Here is a 19,329-nt window from a genome sequence, read left to right on the forward strand (position 1 = left end):
GATCTTTGGAGAAAATTGAATTTCTGGAGACAGAAAGAAGTACACTTTGTTCTCAGCAGTTCATGGAACCTTAAAAAATTAAATAGATTTTATACAAACAAAACTAATGCAGACAAAATTAAAAAGGAAGCAATAAACTGGGAAATATTTTTACATTCAAATGTTCTGATAAAGGACTCATTTCTAAAATACATAGAGAATTGACTCAAATTTATAATTGTTCAAGCCATTCTTTAATTGATAAATGGTCAAAGGATATGAACAGACAATTTTCAGATGAAGAAATTGAAACCATTTCTATTTATATGAAAAGGTTCTCCAAATTACTTTTGATCAGAGAAATGCAAATTAAGACTGGGATACCACTACACACCTGTCAGATTGACTAAGATGACAGGAAATGATAATGATGAATGTTGGAGGGGATGTGGGAAAACTAGGACACTGAGACATTGTTGGTGGAACTATGAACGGATCCAACCATTCTGGAGAAAAATTTGGAACTATGCTCAAAAAGTTATCAAACTGTGCATAATCTTTAATGCAGCAGTGTTTCTACTGGGATTATGTCCCAAAGAGATCTTAAGAGAGGGAAAGGCACCCACATGTGCAAAAAATGTTTGTGGCAGCCTTTTTTGTAGTAGCAAGAAACTGGAAACTAAATGAATGCCCATCAATTGGAGAATGGGTGAATAAAATTATGGTATATAAATGTTATGAAATATTATTGTTCTGTAATAAATGACTAGCAGGATGATTTCAGAAAGCCTTGGAGAGACTTACATGAACTAATGCTAAGTGAAATAATCAGAACCAGGAGATCATTATACACAGCAACAAGACTATACCATGATCAGTTCTGATAGATGTGGCTGTCTTCAACAATGAGATTATTTAAACCAGTTTCACTTGTTCAGTGATGAGGAGAGCCATCTCTGGGGGAATGGGAATTGAATGTGGACCATAACAGCATTGTCACTCTCTCTGTTCTTGTTTGCTTGCATTTTGTTTTCTCTCTCGGTTTTTTTCTTCCTTCTTGATCTGATTTTTTTTTTTTTTTTTTTTTTTTTTTTGTGCAGCAAGATAACTGTATAGATATACATACACATATTGGATTTAACATATATTTTAACATATTTAACATGTATTGGACTACCTGCCAGCTAGGGGAGGAAGTGGGGATGGGAAGGAGGGGAAGATTTGGAACAAAAAGTTTTGCAAAGATCAATGTTGAAAAATTACCCATGCATATGTTTTATAAATAAAAAACTTTAATAAAAAAAAAAGAAAATCTATTTAAGCCTATGCTTTCAAGTGTTTTTTTTTAAATTAGGAATGACAATTGTATTTTGTCAAAAGCTTTTTCTTCATCTATTGATATGATTTTGTGATTTTTATTACTTTTGTTATCGAAAATTATGTTAATCATTTTCCTCCTATTGAACCAGACTTGCATTCCTGAAATAAATCCCACTTGGTCAAAATTGTGTAATCTTTTTGATATATTGTTGTATTCTTCTAGCTATTAATTTATTTATGATTTTTTGCATTAATAGTCATTTGTGAATTTGGTCTATAATTTTCTTTCTCTGTTATTGTTCTTTCTGGATTAGATACCAGCATCATATTTGTTTCATAAAAGGAATTTTGTAGGACTACTTCTTTGCCTCTTCTTCAAAATAATTTATTTAATATTGGAATTACTTGATCTTTAAATATTTGGTAGAATTCACTTGTAAAACCATCTGATTCTGATGCCTTTTTCTTAGGTAGTTCACTTATGGTCTGTTCAGTTTCCTTTTCTAAATTGATTTTATTCAGCTGAGTAAATATCCAGGAACCAAGATGGTGGAATAAGCAGTAAATAGCCATAACTCTTCCATATTCACCTTCAAACAACCATAAAATAGAAAACCAAAATAAATCCTAGAACAGCAGAATTAGGAAAAAAAATGGGATGAAACAATCTTTTGGCCCAAGAAACTTGGAATATTGGGAAGAAAGATCCATCTCACTTGGGTAAAAAGGGATATAATCCAGGACAGAATGCATACTAGCAAGCCAACAGCAAGCCCCACAACAGCAAAACCAGCAGACCATCCTGAGCCCCAGTGTGGTGGAACAGGCAAATACCAGTAACAAGAGTCTCTGTGTATCTTACCATAGCCAGGAGAAAGGGAAGATTCCAACTCCAAGAACTGCCCTATGTTTCAGCATAGCCCCAGGCAAATAGGTTAGTCTTTGATGGCCAAACCACCAAATGCTTCACTTAAGGCCCAGGGAAATGAAGAAACATCCCAATATCTCAGGACACATTAAACATCAGCACTATAACCCCAGCTGAGTACCACATAAGGTGCCAGATCCCTATGGACTCCAGCAGTGCCAGGCACTCCCACCCCACTCCCTCAAAGCAGCATCAGATGCAAGGGTCCCTTAGGGTAAAATTAGTGCAGCACCAGATAAATAGCCAGGGCCTGCAGCCCTGTTACAGGAAGCCTCTGAGACAGTGCTCCTTGTACTCTGGAAGCAAAATTCAAATTGAGAAGAAGGGTAATAAAAAGATGAGCAAAAAAAAAAAAAAAAAAAAAAAGAATCTGGGTAAGATCAAGGCACAATTCAGAAGGGGATAACAATGGCAAAACGCCTGTGGGTACCCAAATGGGAAGTGATTTCAAGTTTAGCAAGAACTCCTTGAAGAACTCATAAAAGAGTTTTAAAATCATATAAAAGAGAAGAAAAATTGGGAAAAGAAATGAAAGTGATGCAAGAGAATTATGGAAAAAAAGAGTTCAACACCTTAGAAAAAGAAAATAACTGCTTAAAAAGTAGAATTGACCAAATGGAAAAGGGTGTACAAAAATTCACTAAAGAAAACTTAAAAAATATAATTGGAAAAAGAAGTACAAAAGTTAACTGAGGAAAACAACTCCTTAAAAGTTAGAATTGGGTAAGTGGAAGCTAATGATTCTATGAGACATTTAAGAATCAATCAAAAAATGAAAAAAAAAAAGAAGAAAATGTAAAATATGTCATTGGAAAAACAATCTAGAATCTAGATCTAGAAAACAGATTCAGGAGAGATAATGTCAGAGAACCCTAATGCCATAAGCAAAAGGAGGACCTGGACAGCATCTTTTGAGAAATTGTAAAGGAAAACTGTTCTGATATCCTGGAATCAGAGGGCAAAGTGGGTATTGAAAGAATCCACTAATAATCTCAGAAAAGAGATCCGAAAATAAAAATTCCAAGGAACATTACAGCCAAATTATGGAACTGTTAGGTCAAGGGGAAAAGTACTGCAGTGACTAGAAAAAAACAATTCAAATAACAGGGAGTCACAATCAGGATTACACAGGATTTAGCAGCTGCAACATTAAAGAATCAGAAGTCATGAAAGATGATTTTCCAGAAAGCAAAGGATCTAGGACCACAACCAAGAATCACCTACCCAGTGAAATTAAGCACAATATTCCAAGGGAATAATGATGATTCAATATGAAATAGAAGAATTTTCAAGTTTTTATAAGTCCAGAACTGAATAAAAAATTTGATCTTCATTATCAAGACCCAAGAGAAGTCTAAACAGATAAAAGGGGAAAAGAAAACATAAGGGAGTTGAACTGTTAACATCTTTACATGGGAAGATGATATTTGTAATTCTTAAAAATTGTGCCACATAGTACATCTAGAAGTAATATATTTAGTCAGAGGATGTAATGGGCTGAAGCTCTTGAGTCGTTGCACTGAGTCCCAAGCACGTGAGGCTAAATAGCAATTGGACAATACTCTATTAATATATGCTTGGAGAAAGAATGGCCCTGCCCACTCTCTGTGCAAGTTTTGATGTGTTGTATAGGAGATAAGGTAGACAATTTGGTGGGTGGAGTGAGAGAGCCAGAGGCACTGCTGGGCGGATTCCTGTTGTGGCTGCTCTCACTTCGTATTGCCATTCCCCTTAACCTCCTCAAAGAATAAAGATCAAGGATTTCCCCTTATTCCGACTCTGGCTGATTTTAACTAATATACTCTGGGTGCTAAATACAATCATCACAAGAGGATACTCGTATAAAATAAATTTGAGGGAATGACATAAAAATAATTAATGGGTGAGAAAGAGGAGTACACTGGGTACAGAAGGAAGGGAGAGAGAGAATAGGGTAAATTATTTCACATGAAGAGGTGCAAAAAAACTTTTATAATGGGGGGGAAAGATGAGAGGGTGGATGATGGGCATTCCTTGAATATTACTCTTATCAGTATTGGCTCAAAGAGTGAATGATACACATCATCAGTTGAATATAGAAATCTGTCTTACCCAACATGAAAATAAGAAGGGAGGAAATTAAGTAAAGGGGGCAGAGGAGAACTGACCGATAGATGAGAGGGCAAACTGGATGAGATGGTAGACAAAAGCAAAATACTGTCTAGAAGGGAAAGGGTGAAAGGAGAGAGAGAGAGAGAGAGAGAGAAAGGAGACAAAAAAGAGGAAAAATAGGATAGAGGGAACTACAATCATAATGGTGAATGTGAACAGGATGAACTTTCCCATAAAACTGAAGCAGACAGTGAAGAGGAACAAAGAATAGATTCCTACAATATGTTGACTTGAAGCAGAGAACCACAAAGAATGAAGGCAAAGTCCTGGAGCAGAATCTACCATGCTTTAACTGAAATAAATAAATAAATAAAAAGCATGGGTAGCAATCCTGATTTCAGACAAAAGCAAAAATAAGCCTAATTAAAAGAGATAAGAAAGGAAACTACATTTTGATAAAACATACCATAGATGATGAAATAATATCAATACAAAACATATGTGCACCAAGTGGTATAGCATCCAAATTCTTAAAGGAGAAGTTAATTGAGTTACAGGTTGACCAAACAAGAGATAGAGATCATTACAAAATGTAAAACAGAAAATTTTGATTACATTACATTGAAAATCTTTGGCATAAATGAAACCATTGCAACTAAGGTTGCAGAAAAAAGGAAAAGTAAGAGATCTGAAAAATACTCTTTACAGCAAATGTCTCTAATAAAGGCTTCATTTTTCAACATAAATATAGAGAACTGAGTCAAATTCATAATAATATAAACCATTCCCCAGTTAACAAATGATTTAAGGATATGAATGGCTAGTTTTCATATGAAGAAATGAAAGCTATCTGTAGGCATATTAAAAAGTGCTCTAAATCACTTTTGATTAGAGGAATGCAAATTAAAACAACTCTGAGGCACGACCTCAGACCTAACATATTGACTAATATGACAAAAAAGAAAAATGATAAATGTTGGAGAGGATGTGGAAAAATTTCATTGTTGGTAGTGCTGTGAACTTGAAGGGAGAGGGAAACTGTTCCCTTTAAAATTATCACTCTGAAACTGTGTTCCCTTTAAGATTATCACTCTGAAACTGTGTTCCCTTTTGATCTGTGATCCCTTTTGGAATCTCCCCCCCAAATAAATTATCTTTTGGGGATGTCAGACCCATTGATTCAATTAGAAATCTTGGTTAACAAAAAAAAAAAAAAAGCACCCCTTTGAAGTATTGTTAATTCCAATAGGAGATCTGGGCCAGATACTGATAAGCATCTAGGCCTGGAAACTTGGCTTCCTTCTCAACCTAAAGCCTCAAGCTTCCTTTTAAAGGGACCTTGCAGAAGGTCCAAAGCAACTTGCTAGAATTCTGCTGGCTGAGAAGGCATTCTGTTCTCAATGTCAGCCTCCCTTTCCCTAATAGGACTTTGCCACTATAGAAGTCAGTCTCTTAGCAAAACTAGCTTCCTGTCCAACAATAAACTTTCATTTTTGCCAATTAATATTTCGGCTTTCATGAATTCTTTCATGAAGAATCTATGTGCTGACTATAAGGGGATTTTAACTCTCTGACTGCCACTAACTTCATCAAACTGATGATGTAACCATTCTACATAGTAATTTGGAACTATGCCCAAAGAACTATCAGACTGTGCATATCTTTTGATCCAGTAATATCACTACAAGTGTGCTTCCCAAAAGAGATCTGAAAAAAGGGAAAAGAACTACATGTGCAAAACACTTATAACAGCCCTTTTTGTGATGGCAAAATATTGGAAACTGAGGGAATGTTTAAACAAATTGTGGTATATGAATATAATGGAATACTATTGTATAATAAGAAATGATGAACAGGCAGATTTTAGAAAAGCCTGTTAATTGCATGTTAGAGTTGGGGTATGTAGTGTTCTGGTTGGTTTTCTAGAGGTCTTGGAGCAGCCTTCCTTTCAGCAGATTAATTATCACAAGAATAGCCTGGTGTTAAAGTCCAAATTCTTTATTGTCTCCTTGCCTGGGGCCCAGGCTAGCTTGGTCTCAGTGGAGGAAATGCAGGAGGACAGGCCAGCCACCACTATGGTGTGAGATGGAGTGAATCTCTCTTCTTGGCTCTAAGAGGTTGAGCTCCCACCTCCAGTCCTCTGTCTTCTTCAAGTCTGACGCTGGTTGAGTTTGTCCCAGTTTATGTGCTCTATTATAATTAAATCATTTACAGTATACTGAGTATAAACCAATCATTATATCACTAGGGAACCATTATTTGTTGTAAGATTAAATCAATCATACTGAACTAGAGAATCACCATGCTAAACTAGAAAACTATTGTCATCAATTCCACTGACAACATCTTGTAAGAATCTTTGTTTCAAGTACAGAGTTCTGGCCCATAACAGGGGTATGCTGCTAAGCCTGTTTCAGGTTTCAGGTTTTTCATGTTGTTATTTTCTGAGCTCTATCTGGAGGCCTTTGATATCTTGGTTCTTCCAGTGTTCTATAATCCAAGGCCATCTTGCACCTTAGTCTATAAGGGACCTCAGGTACTCCTCTCCACTCCTGAGTTGTGACCAGGCTTCCCAATATTGCTGTCACCATATTTGTTCCCTTTGGTCCCTCAAGTGGCTGCAAGCATCATCTTACCCCTTTGCTATGAAATCAAAATCACTCTGCAACCACACTTACCAGTATGTGCTTGCTTCTCCTTATCTACAACCACAGCTTGGGACTCATTCTGGTCAGTATGGTTGGACCTCTGTTCAACACCTGTGGAGAGCTTCCCCACAAATTTTCCTTTATCAGTCGCCCAAACGCTGCATTGTCCACAGGCCAATAGTTTTCTAAGCTAAGGCTGCTGCCAAAAGCTGCCCCCAAGGTTTGTTATTGGTTGTCTCAGGTGTATTTGTCTGATGTATCTGCATTTCAATCTGACAAGACTATCATCCCAGGAGGTTATATCTTTCCCTGACATCTTCCCAAATTGCCTTAAACTGAATGACTACCTAAATCTGACTTTTAATTATTTCTGCTGCTTTAAAATTTACTTTGGGGCATTATTGTAAGTTATTTATGGGGGAATTGGAAAGAGGCAGGCAATTTCCTGCCTTATTCTGCTACTTCCCACAATGTCCCAATCTAGAGCCCTATGTTCAAAATCTTGAGTTTTTAGCTTTGATTATTCCTTTTCCTTTACCTTGGCTATCCAATCATTTACTAAGTTCTATCAATTAGATTAAAAAAGTAATACTCATACCTATCCCTTTCCTTCCTATTTCTACTGCCACTAAACTAACAAAGACCCTCAATAATATTTTCCCAGACTATAGCAATGCCCTCCTAATATTTTTCCGTTTCTATTTTCTGCTTATTCCAATCTGTCTACTTTCACAGAACTGTCAGTGTAGGCAGAGGTCCCAAACATGCTAGCCATGTCAGGATCTTCTGTCCACTGGACCCTCTGTCTGCCCTTCTTATTGCTACCTTCGCCTATACTTTAACCTTGCTTCCAAACCCCATAATAAACCTCTTTTATCAATCTAGCTTTTCAGGCCAATAAATGCTTTTACTGGGGATTCACACCACTATCAGACCTCATTTACTGCCGTATCCTTGCGCTGAATCCAATGGGGTTGCAGGGGAGCTCCATTTGACTCTCTGTACCCCAAACCTGCCACTAGACTTCAACTAAACCCTAATTTCATTTAGGTACCCCATATCTAGACCTCATCATTTGGTTCCTTGATGAACCCAAAACTAGATAATTTGGTGAACAAAAAGAAAAAAAAAAAAAAAAGAATTGTCAGTGTAATCTTTCTTAGGCATAGAATAAATGTGATCAAGTTAACTTCTCTAATCAATGCTACTTTTCTGAATTAGCTTTAAATTTTTCCTATTTAAGCAGCACTGTCTTTGGAACTGTTCCTATTTCATCCCTCCCAAGTCTATAGGGTCAATCTTCCCAAGAATCAATGCTATTTTTAGGTACTCTGAGGATCCCATTTGAATAGTTATAGATTTGGGAGTAGGATTTTAGCACTGGGAGAAGGAAATAGCCAATATTTGGATTGTTAGTTCCTTGAGAAGCAGAGATTGTTTTTAGCCTCTTTTTGAATCCTTAGTGCTTAGTATAGTGCCAGGCACATACTAGGAGCTTAATATTGATCAACTACTGACTTTACTGAGAACTGAGTTGTAACCAAAAACTTAATTTACAAGACCATGTTTTGTTAAAATTCCCCTGGAGTGGAGTGAAATATAGATGTGTAGATAAAGAATAGACAAAAGAAAACATGTTAAATTTGAGAGCACATATGTAAAGCATGTAAACCCAACAACTCAAAAGGAACATGTTTTAACAAAGAACAATAAAAGCCATATTAAATGACCTAGCTTATTTTGAATTAGAAACAAAAGATATTTTCCTCTTGTTCATTACAATTCAAGATGGCAATTTGATATCATTCTCATCCATAATCTCATATAAGTACTATATGAACTTAAGACTGCTTTACTTTTTTTAAAAAAAGAAGGCTTTATTCAGTTTGTAGGGATTGTAAATAATGGCTTAACTTTTGCCTTAATTAAAAACTGTTTACTAAAATTGAAAAGGTTTTATTTCGGTGGCTTTTCTGACAGTGGGAAGAAAAACTGAGAGACAGAGAGAGAGAGACAGGGACAGAGAATGAGAATGAGAATATACTGGTTATGGATGGAAGAGAGACATGATACAGAGCACTACGTCTGTAGGATATGGAGAGAATAAGATGGTACTGATAGAACCACTGAAGTAACAACAGTGCCAGCCTGATCACTGCTTTGATGTATCTTTTAGGATGATGCTGCAGATTTGCTCGGGGTCATAGAATGTGTCAGCAGGAGGACTTGAATCTAGGTTTTCATGTTCAGCTGTCTATTCAAGATGTTACATTGCCTCTAAATAAACAAAACCAGTTATGTTTAATGTCTTTGTTTACCTGAGTGCTTGCGGGGGGACCAAGATTACTTTTGGCCAGAGAAACTTTATGAGGTGCTTCCCAAATTGTATTCAAATTATTATGTCAGGAGGAATATTTGAAATCAAGATTTCATGACTGAAAGTAGCTAAGCATTCCACCATGAATTCAATGATCATCTCTATATACACATGATTCTCATTTATTTATATAGCCCTAATCTCTGTCCTGATCTTGTCTTGCATCCTTAAGTACCTATTGGACATCATTAACTGGACGTTCTCTAGGCATCCTAAATTCATCGTAATTCAAAACTGTCATTATCTTCCTCTCCCTACCAAAAACAACTCCCTTCTCTGTTTTCTAACTTTCCTATTATTATCAGTTTTTCTGGTACTGGTCCTAATCATCTCACACCTGTACTATAGCAATAGTTTGCTGATTGGTTTCACTGCTTCCACTCAGCCATGAAAGTAATCCCAACCACATGGGATCCTTATTCAATTAATTCAAATGACTCCGTTTTACTTCCATGATAAAATATAAAATCCTGTTTGGTTTTTAAAGTTTATAATCTGGCTCCTTTCCATTCTTCTTATATCTTACTCTCTGCATTGATCAGAGTCTTGATGTCTTTCACAGTGTCATTTCCCTTGCATTTCTATAGTAACTGTATAAACTGTTCTTCTGATTCTTCAGACTTAGCTCTGTACAAGTTCAAAGTCTTTCCAAGTTTACCTGAATTTTCATATTCACAGTTTCATAACATACATACAAGTATTCCATATTTTGTTGTCATTCCCCAATCAATGAGGACTCATTTTGTTTCTAGTTCTTTGCTAACAGTAAAGGACTGCTCTAAATATAAAATATTCAGGGACTTTTCCCTCTTTCTTCTTTTTAATTTTATTTTATTTTACATTTATGAAATAAATAAGCATTTCCATTAACATGGTACAATGAAAAAGATAATCTCACATGAAACTGCAAATCTACTCGCCATTCCTTACAAATATATATACAATTATCATGTAAATTTTTTTCCCCATTTTTTCTTCCCTTTCCCCATTTTTGCCCTAGAGAAGCCTACCATTAGACATACAAAGGCATGTATGTATATGTAAAATTATTCTATACATCTATTTATCAATTTTTTCTCTGAATCCCGGTAATATCTCTCTTATCCCTTTATCTTTCAATATATGCATAATACACTGCTGTCTTTGGAGAAGGGTATACATAATTTAGCTTTTTCTTCAGTATCATACCAAATTGTTTTCCAGAAAGGTTAGATGAATTTTCAGTTTTACTAATAATCTATTATTGTGCTTATTTTTTCCAGTATTTGCCATTTTTATTTTTTGTCTTTTCTCTTCCCAATACAGTGGATATGAGGTGAAATTTTAAGTATCATTTTACTTTGGATTTCTGTTATTAGCAGTTTGGAGCATTCCTTCATATGATTGTTGAGAGCGTTATAGAGAATATTGTTGCTTCCTGTCACAGCAATCAGATAAACAAGACATGGTTTCATTTCTTCTTCCTATCCCTTTTCACCTCTGTTGCTGAAACTAGAGTCTCTTCCCTCTGTTAGATTCCTGTTTTCCTTTAAAACTGAATATGATAGAACTTTATACAGACTTTTGGATAATGTAGTTTCCAAAAAGAACATGGAGGAAAAAATTCCTTCCCTACCTTTTACTATTTTTAAATAGAAAATTATTATATATTTTGTTTTTATCTCAAAATTATACTTTTAGCTTTTAATAAGTGATTTTGATATGTCATGATATTTTTTGGACAAAAAGAAAAAAGGGGGTTTATTTTTTTTTGATTTCTATTTTACGTGGAATGATGCCAATAATAATGTTATTTTCCTGCCTTCTTTAAATCATCATATTGCACATATTGCAAAGGGATAATCTCAGTTTTTGATTGCAGGAAGTCCTTTTCTCCTCATGGGATCCTCAATAAATTCTACATTCTAGTTGAATTGGCCTTCTGTCTCTTCATCATATGTGGTACTCCCTCTCCCATCTTGATACTCTTTACCACTTGTTCTCTATTCCTGGAATGTGCTACCTCCTGACCTCTGACTAATATAATCCTTTTCAAGAAGCCTTTCTTAATGTCTCCAATTGCTAATGCCTTCCACAATTATCTGTTTTCATTATTTTGTATTGTTGAACCCTGAATAAAAAAATCATAGCCATCCTCTCTTCCTTGCCATTTGGACTGAAAATTGAGTTTTTTAAAAAAAGAGCCCAGGAAAAACATTGGAGCTCTGATCCCCCTTACATACCATTGTGTCATAAACTCCAGGTGCATTATCTTGATCCTTGCTAGGATAGTTCCCCCTTCATTTAAGTATTGTTCCTCATCTTGCTGTCTCCAGTCCTCGACCTTCTTATCTTGACCCCTATCCTGTCAGGATTAAATTATGATCCTTTCCTGGAATTATGGCTTCTCTGTCCTTCCAGTGTCCTCCCCCCAACCCCTGCTTATCTTCCTTTGTTCCCCCTACAAGATTGTATATTCAGGTTATGCATTCTGTTTGCAAACCCTAGTTAGCTAAAATCCTATATAAATTCCCTGCTGTGGTTTATCTGTACTGAATGCTTTGTTTTTGGGTTTTTTTTTTTTTTTTATCTATTTTATTTTATTTTATTTATTTATTTTTTAAAATTTTAATAGCCTTTTATTTATAGGTTATATGTATGGGTAACTTTACAGATTAAATTGAAACCTCTTGTTCATTTTCCCTCTTACCCCCACCTTTCCCCAGATGGCTGGATGACAGTAGATGTTAAATATATTAAAATATAAATTAGATAAAATAAGTATACATAAAACCGTTATTTTGTGTACAAAAAGAATGGATTCTGAAATATTATTAATTAGCCTTGGAAGGAAATCAAAAATGCAGATGGGCAAAATATAGGGTTGGGTTAATTAATGTTTTTTATCATCTCCCAGAGTTCTTTGTGGGGTAGTGGTTCAGTTATTACTGCCCATGGAAGGATTTGGTTGATCTCATTCTGAGGGATGGCCAGGTCTATCAAATTGGTCAATGGAAAGGGTTATTGGAAATTTTGGGCCCAGTGGCTAGAAACTGGAAACTGAATGGAGCCATCAGTTGGAGAATGGCTGAATAAATTGTGGATATGAAATTATAAATATTATTGTTCTTGAAATGACCAACAGGATGATTTCAGAAAGGCCTGGAGAACTTACACAAATGATGCTATGAAATGAGCAGGAAGGAGATCATTATATACTTCAACAACAATACTATTGATGAATTCTGATGGACCTGGCCATCCTCAAACAGATCAACAAATCATTTCCAATGGACGTTGAACTGAACCACTACGCCCAGAGAAAGAACTTGGGTGATGACTAAAATCCATTAATTGAATTCCCAATCCTTATATTTTATGCCCACCCAGTTTCCTTCCAAATAATTGTAAATATTTTCAAGTCGACTTTTTGTAAGCAAAATAAGGGTTTTTCATGTATATATTTGTATCTAATTATATTTTAATATATTTAAATTCTGGTCATCCTGCCATCTGGAGGAGGAGGTGGGGGGGTAAGAGGTGAAAAATTGGAACAAGAGGTTTGGCAATTGTTAATGCTGTAAAGTTACCCATGCATATAACCTGTAAATAAAAGGCTATTAAAAAAAATAAAATTAAAAAAAAAAGAATTGGTCATCATATAGTATTGTTGTTGAAGTATATAATGATCTCCTGGCCCTGCTTGTTTCATTCAGCATGTTTGTGTAAGTCTCTCCAGGCCTTTCTGAAATCATCCTGTTGGTCATTTCTTACTGAACAATAATAATCCATAATATTCATATACCACAATTTATTCAGCCATTCTCCAATTGATGGGCATCCACTCAGTTTCCAGTTTCTGGTCACTAAAAGGGCTGCCACAAACATTCGTGCATTTGGTCCCTTTCCTTCTTTTATCTCTTTGGGATATAAGCCTAGTAGTAACACTTTTAGATCAAAAGGGTATCACAGTTTATAACTTTTTGAGCATAGTTCCAAATTGTTCTCCAGAATGGTTGGATGTATTCACAACCCAACAATGTATTTGTGTCCCTTTTTCCCACCCCTCCCAAATTCCATTATCTTTCCCTTCATTCTAGCCAGTCTGACAGGTGTTTGGGTATCTCAGAGTTGTCTTAATTTGCATTTCTCTGATTAATAATGACTTGAAGCATCTTTTCATATGGCTAGAAATAGTTTAAATTTCTTTATCTGAGAATTGTCGGTTCATATCCTTTGACCATTTATCAATTGGAGAATGGCTTGATTTCTTATAAATTAGTCTCAATTCTCTATATATTTTGGAAATGGGTCCTTTATCAGAACCTTTGACTGTAAAAATATTTTCCCAGTTTATTGCTTCCCTTCTAATCTTGTCTGCATTAATTTTGTTTTGTACTGAATGCTTTGGACAAGAGTTCCATCTGGTTGACTAGCCTAAACTCCACATTAAAGATTAAAAACCAATCTTTTGCTTGCCTCAGTTTCTCTAGTATTACAGTATTATTCTTATATATATGGTGTTTTACCAATCCTTATAAGATCTTTGAAAGTAGGGATGATTTCATTTTTTGTCTTTGCTTTCCATTGCCAAGCAAAATATCATATATATGGTAAATGTTTAATAAATAAATGTTTAGTGATTGATTTCTACAAATGTCATTTAATCTCTTTGATCTTACATTTCCTCATATTAAAAGGTTAAATTAGATTTTCTCTTAAGCCATTGAAACTGAAGCAAGATAGAGATTAAAAAGTATTTAATATTTTAGTGAAAGGGAAAGATTTACTGGGACCAAAGGGATCCATAGTTTGGTCCCAGGGCTGAATGAGAATATTGTTTCCAAAAATCCAGCAAACAATGTGAGTTCTCAATGACATATATACACATGGCTTAGGCTCAGGGGGTAGACTGAGGCAGGGTGTTGAGAGCGAGAATGGGACTTTGACAGGGATAGGGTGAGCCACTGAAGATGAGGGGGGGAGGACCCTGGAAATGGGGAGAGATATCTTGATAAGACAGTATCTGATATTCTAATAGCTGGGGATGGGAAGAAGCATTCTAATATTCTAAAATATAAGCTCTTTTATCCTTATCAAATGTTTTGATTAAGAGGGAGGAGTAGTTTTGCAAGATTGAACAGAACAATTATAAACTGAGGAAGAACAATTAGGGAAACCGAGGCAGGACAATTTAGGGAAACTGAGTCAGAACAATAAATGAGAACTGTGGCACAACAATACAGTACATAACACTGAACTTTTAGAAACTGTACAGTATATATCTCCTTGGTTCTGTATGGAAAAAGAATTGGATCTAGAGGAGCGGAAATTAGTAGGAGAGCAACTTTGTCAATCCAATAATGATAATGGACCTGACTCAATTTCCAAAGACACACTTAATATGTATAATTTAATGCAACTGGCTTTAGGAAATTATATAAATTATAAAATAAGGAAAAAGAAGAAAGAGCAGGAGGGGGAGGTGCCTACTAAACTAGGTGAAAAAGATGAAGAATCAGATAAGAATTCACAGCAGGAGAAATTAGATCATTCCCCTGACCTCCTTCCCTTAATTAACCCTTCATGGGTGGAGGGAGAAGGAGGAGGGGGAGAAGCAGTGACACAAACAGAATCACCTATGAAAGCAGCTGGTGACAAGATTAGAAAAGGCATTAATTAAGGCAAAAAATGAAGGACAGGATGTATCTGATTTTATAAATGCATGTCCGGTGATGGAAATGAGAGGTAGGGCCCAGCTCCAAGATGTCATACAAAAGATGGTGGGGCATGATGGCAGCTGAGGTTACACCCAGAGAGTCTTTAGAAGGTCAGGACTCTGATGTGCTCAGTCAGCCAAAAAGCAATCAGATAGCAGAAAGGGATTACAATTGGGGAGAATACAGATTTTTTAAACCAAGAGAGCAGTGTCCAGTGCAAAGAGCTCCAACGTAATTGCCAGATGATGAGGAGAGATTTAGAAAGGAATTAGATAGGTTAACTGCTTGGGAGAAAGGGTTTGCTTATATTCTTACAGATGGAGAAGGAAACAGATGGAAAAGGAAACAGATGGGTGGCAACGAGCACTTGGAGACAGAAAAAGAGACAAATATGGAAACAAAGGAGAAGACCTAAGAACAAAATCTGCAGGAATCATTGGATTCCCTAACCCAAGATTAAGACTTGCAGGACTTGAAAACCATCAGGAATCATTGGATTCCCTAACACAAGATGAGACTATTGTAAGACTTCAAAACTTGCGGGAATTATTAGATTCCTAGCACATGAACTAATGGACAATAGATTCCTTTTGGACTATTTCTAGGACTTAAGCAATGAGCACCTGGAGAGAGACAGAAAAGGAGAAAAACCTCAAAACAAAGAAGATCTAAGAAACATCTGACACTGAAAGAGCATGGCTGATAATGACACTGTTGCGGAACTTGAAAACCAGCAGGAATCATTGGATTCCTTGAGTTGCAAAATTGTTGATAAAGACTGTTGCAGGACTTGAAAACCAGCAGGAATCATTGGATTCCCTAACACTACATAAGACTGTTGCAGACCTTGAAAACCAGCAGGAATCATTGGATTTCTTGAGATGAAAAATTGTTGATGAGACTATTGCAGGACTTCAAAACTTTCAGGAGTTATTGGATTCCTGGCACATGAACTAATGGACAATGGATTCCTTTAGCACTATTTCTAGGACTTATAGATATGTATAATTCCTCATGTTGATTTATGTTATTTGTTATATTACTTCTAGCTTGCGTTAATGTAATTTATGTAGTTATGTGTAATACCTCCCATATTGATGGATTTATGTATACCTGTTTTAAGAGTGAGTCCCTTCAGAAATCCGCTAATCTGATTTGATTTTCCATTTTCTTTGGTGTTTTCATCTCCCTTCCTGAGAAGTCAGGGAGGGTGTGACCACCTCCTTTTAATGGCGTTTTCACTTTTTTTCTGAGCAGTCAGGGAAGGCATAATCACCTTCTTTTTTGGGGTTCTCACCTCCTTGAGAAGTCAGGGAAGTCATGACTACCTATGTTCTAAATCAAAAGAAAGCGGGAGATGAATGGATAGAAACAATGCTTATGTACTTGGTTCACATCTTTGGAGCTCACACCTTTGGGAGAGTTCACACATTAGCTTACACATTAGAGTTCATACCTCTCACACCTTTAGAGTTCACACCTTTAAGAGACCATATATAAGGAGCTCCCACAAGCCAACTAGAGACTTCGGGAGATTCACAAGTCAGGATTCAGTAGAAGAGATTCACAAGTTACAGCTCTGTTCTGTTAATTTAAGAATAGGTTCAGAACGCTCCTTTGAATAACCTTTTTTAACTCAATTAAAATGAAAATAAAATTATAACTCAATTAAAGTGAACGTAAAGTTTAATTATACAATACACGGAATAAATTGCCTCCAATAACAACCAATACAGTAAATAATACATAAAAGACAAAGAATAAGGAAAGCTATGATTAAGATAGGAGAGAGAGAGGTAATATACATCACTGATCTAAGAGCACAGCTGGGGGCCCCGTTGCAGCTCAATCGGGAAAAGTGTTAGCCCAGGCGGAATAGTTTCCCTGTGGGTGAAACCCAGTGAGGATTAAAACCGGACTGAACTTATAGGACACAGAGCTAACTTGCTTCTCTATAGAAAGTTAAGTATAGGAGAAGGAAATGCCAGATGGGCTTCCAAGATATGACTTGATAAATGTAGATGTCAGGGAGGGGGCCAACCCTCATGGACATCTATTGTGTCCCAAGGAGTGGCTAGTTCCTGGGATTGTAGAGGTGAAGTTAAACACATGTGGCATATTCCCAGTCTCATAGGATTAAAGAAAGGCTAAATTCCCATGGAGAGTCACGTTCTTGAAATGATTTGAAATGAACTTACTAATAAGAAGGCATTTCTTATTCAAGCTCCCACAAGCCTACTCTCTTGGAGGAGGAGTCAGATTCATTCCATATTCGACCTTTGTGCTGGCTGGAGGCTTTGGATTCAGAGAGAGCGAGAGGCTAAAGCTGGAAGAGGAAAAGGACTAGCAAGAGGAGCTCTTGGAACTAAGGAGAGAGATAAGGCCTCTAAGAAAGCTAACCAGGCTATTTTGGAAGAGGTAATAAAAGATCTGAACTTTTAACAGCTGGCTACATTTGAGGTGATTATTATTTTAAACTGAAACTAAGGCTGCTCCCAGAACCCCCCCCCCCAAGAAACCTGCTCCCAGAGAACTATTATATTTTAGAGAAGAGAACATTACAGACAAGCCTCTCCCTGATAACCCCAGAGTTATTAGCATAAAAACAGCATTCCTCATTTAGGGAGGCACACAGGCTTCCCTGTTGCAGAAATAGCAGATCCTCTGCAATTGGGGAGCATCTAAGCCAGAGAATCCAGTTTGAGATGGACAGTTCATTGTGAGTTAGGTCTGTGGTCATTTGTGCATTGAACTCAGCCTCTGCTTAAATAGGAAGTAGCAATGCTCAAGACAGTCCTAATGCTCATCCTAAGAAGAGCACTCCAAGTCTGTCAGAGAATCCAAAGTGGGGAAAAATGGGGCCTGGAGTAGCACCATCTGTCCCCTCTCAATAGAGCAGGAGCCAGATTTCTGAGCAAATTATGCAGTTAGACCAAAGCAGACAGTCCCAAACTATTAGAGGCCTGATACAAAATTGCAAGGTCCTTTGAGAATGCTGAAATACTAATTGAGAAATTGGGGTAACAGGAGTGTAGAAACAGATCAGAGAGACTACCAGTCCCCAGACAGATGTCTCATTTCTGGTTGTTTCTTAAAAATAATCCCCAAAATTGAATCTGCCAGGGCAATTCCAGCAGAATAAGGGATTTCAAAGTTAAAACATAAACAGCAAATCATAATCCAGTAAATTTTAAGCAAGGAGTAAAAACAAAAAGGACTGTTTAAAGGATTTCCAACTAGTTTCATCTGAACTAATGAGACGAGGTGGAGCAGAAGTGCCTAAGAAAAATACATCAGTTTCCCCAATTTCCTAACCAGTTTCTTTCTCCCTCTTTTTCTCATGGAAAGAAATTATCAAATAGCCATTCTACATATAAATCCCAAGAGTGAATTAAAATTCCTATACATAACAGACTAGTACAGTAAGTTTCCTAAAAATCCCTCAAACATACAACAATGGTTATACAGCTTTAACAAATCATAAACAGTAATACAGTTAAAATTTTAACAATAATTCAACCACTTTCCCACTCCCCAATATCAGTCCAAATTACATCAGGAGCAGTGGTCTCTCAAAAACTGCTTCATGCTGAGGATGGGCCGAGATGCTCAGTATAGGGAGGGAACGTGCGTAGCTGTGCTGCCTGCTACCAAAGCTTCAGATGGGCTGATCCATGTCTCAGAAGCAAGTCAATACCTGTAAGTTGACCAAAATCCAGAACAAAAAATACAAATCTAACAAGTAAAGGTTAGAACAGACTGATACAAAATGTGAAGAGGCCAGTATGAATTAATCAGCAGTTTAATAGGTTTTCTTCACAGGATAGGCAAATGGCTGTCAGCTGTAGTCCCAATAGATAAAATGGCAATTAGGCTTTTGTCCTTTCATTAGTTAGAAACCTTAAAAAAATTTTAAATATCCAGACACAATTTCTAGTAACAGATAGATGATCAGACTAAATACTTATTTGCCCAAGTATTTAGAATATAATAATTACATATAACCAGGTTGGAAACAGCAAGGTGTGACATATAGCCAGATTGGAAATAGCAAGGTATGACATAATTGAATTGCATTAACCATTGCTCTGTTCATAGAAATCAGTCACAGGAAGAAAAAATGCAGGGACACAACCATACCATAAGCAATTAAAACTTAACTTTCAGCAAAACAGAATAAAATAGCTTTAATTCATTTTTACTCCAGTTAATTGTCCCACTAATTGTCAAAGGGTGGAGCTTTAAAACTCCCAAATAGCATTAACTACAAGCCCAAGAAATTTTACT

Source organism: Sarcophilus harrisii, chromosome 4 (assembly GCF_902635505.1).
Source record: "Sarcophilus harrisii chromosome 4, mSarHar1.11, whole genome shotgun sequence".
Lineage (NCBI taxonomy): Eukaryota > Metazoa > Chordata > Mammalia > Dasyuromorphia > Dasyuridae > Sarcophilus > Sarcophilus harrisii.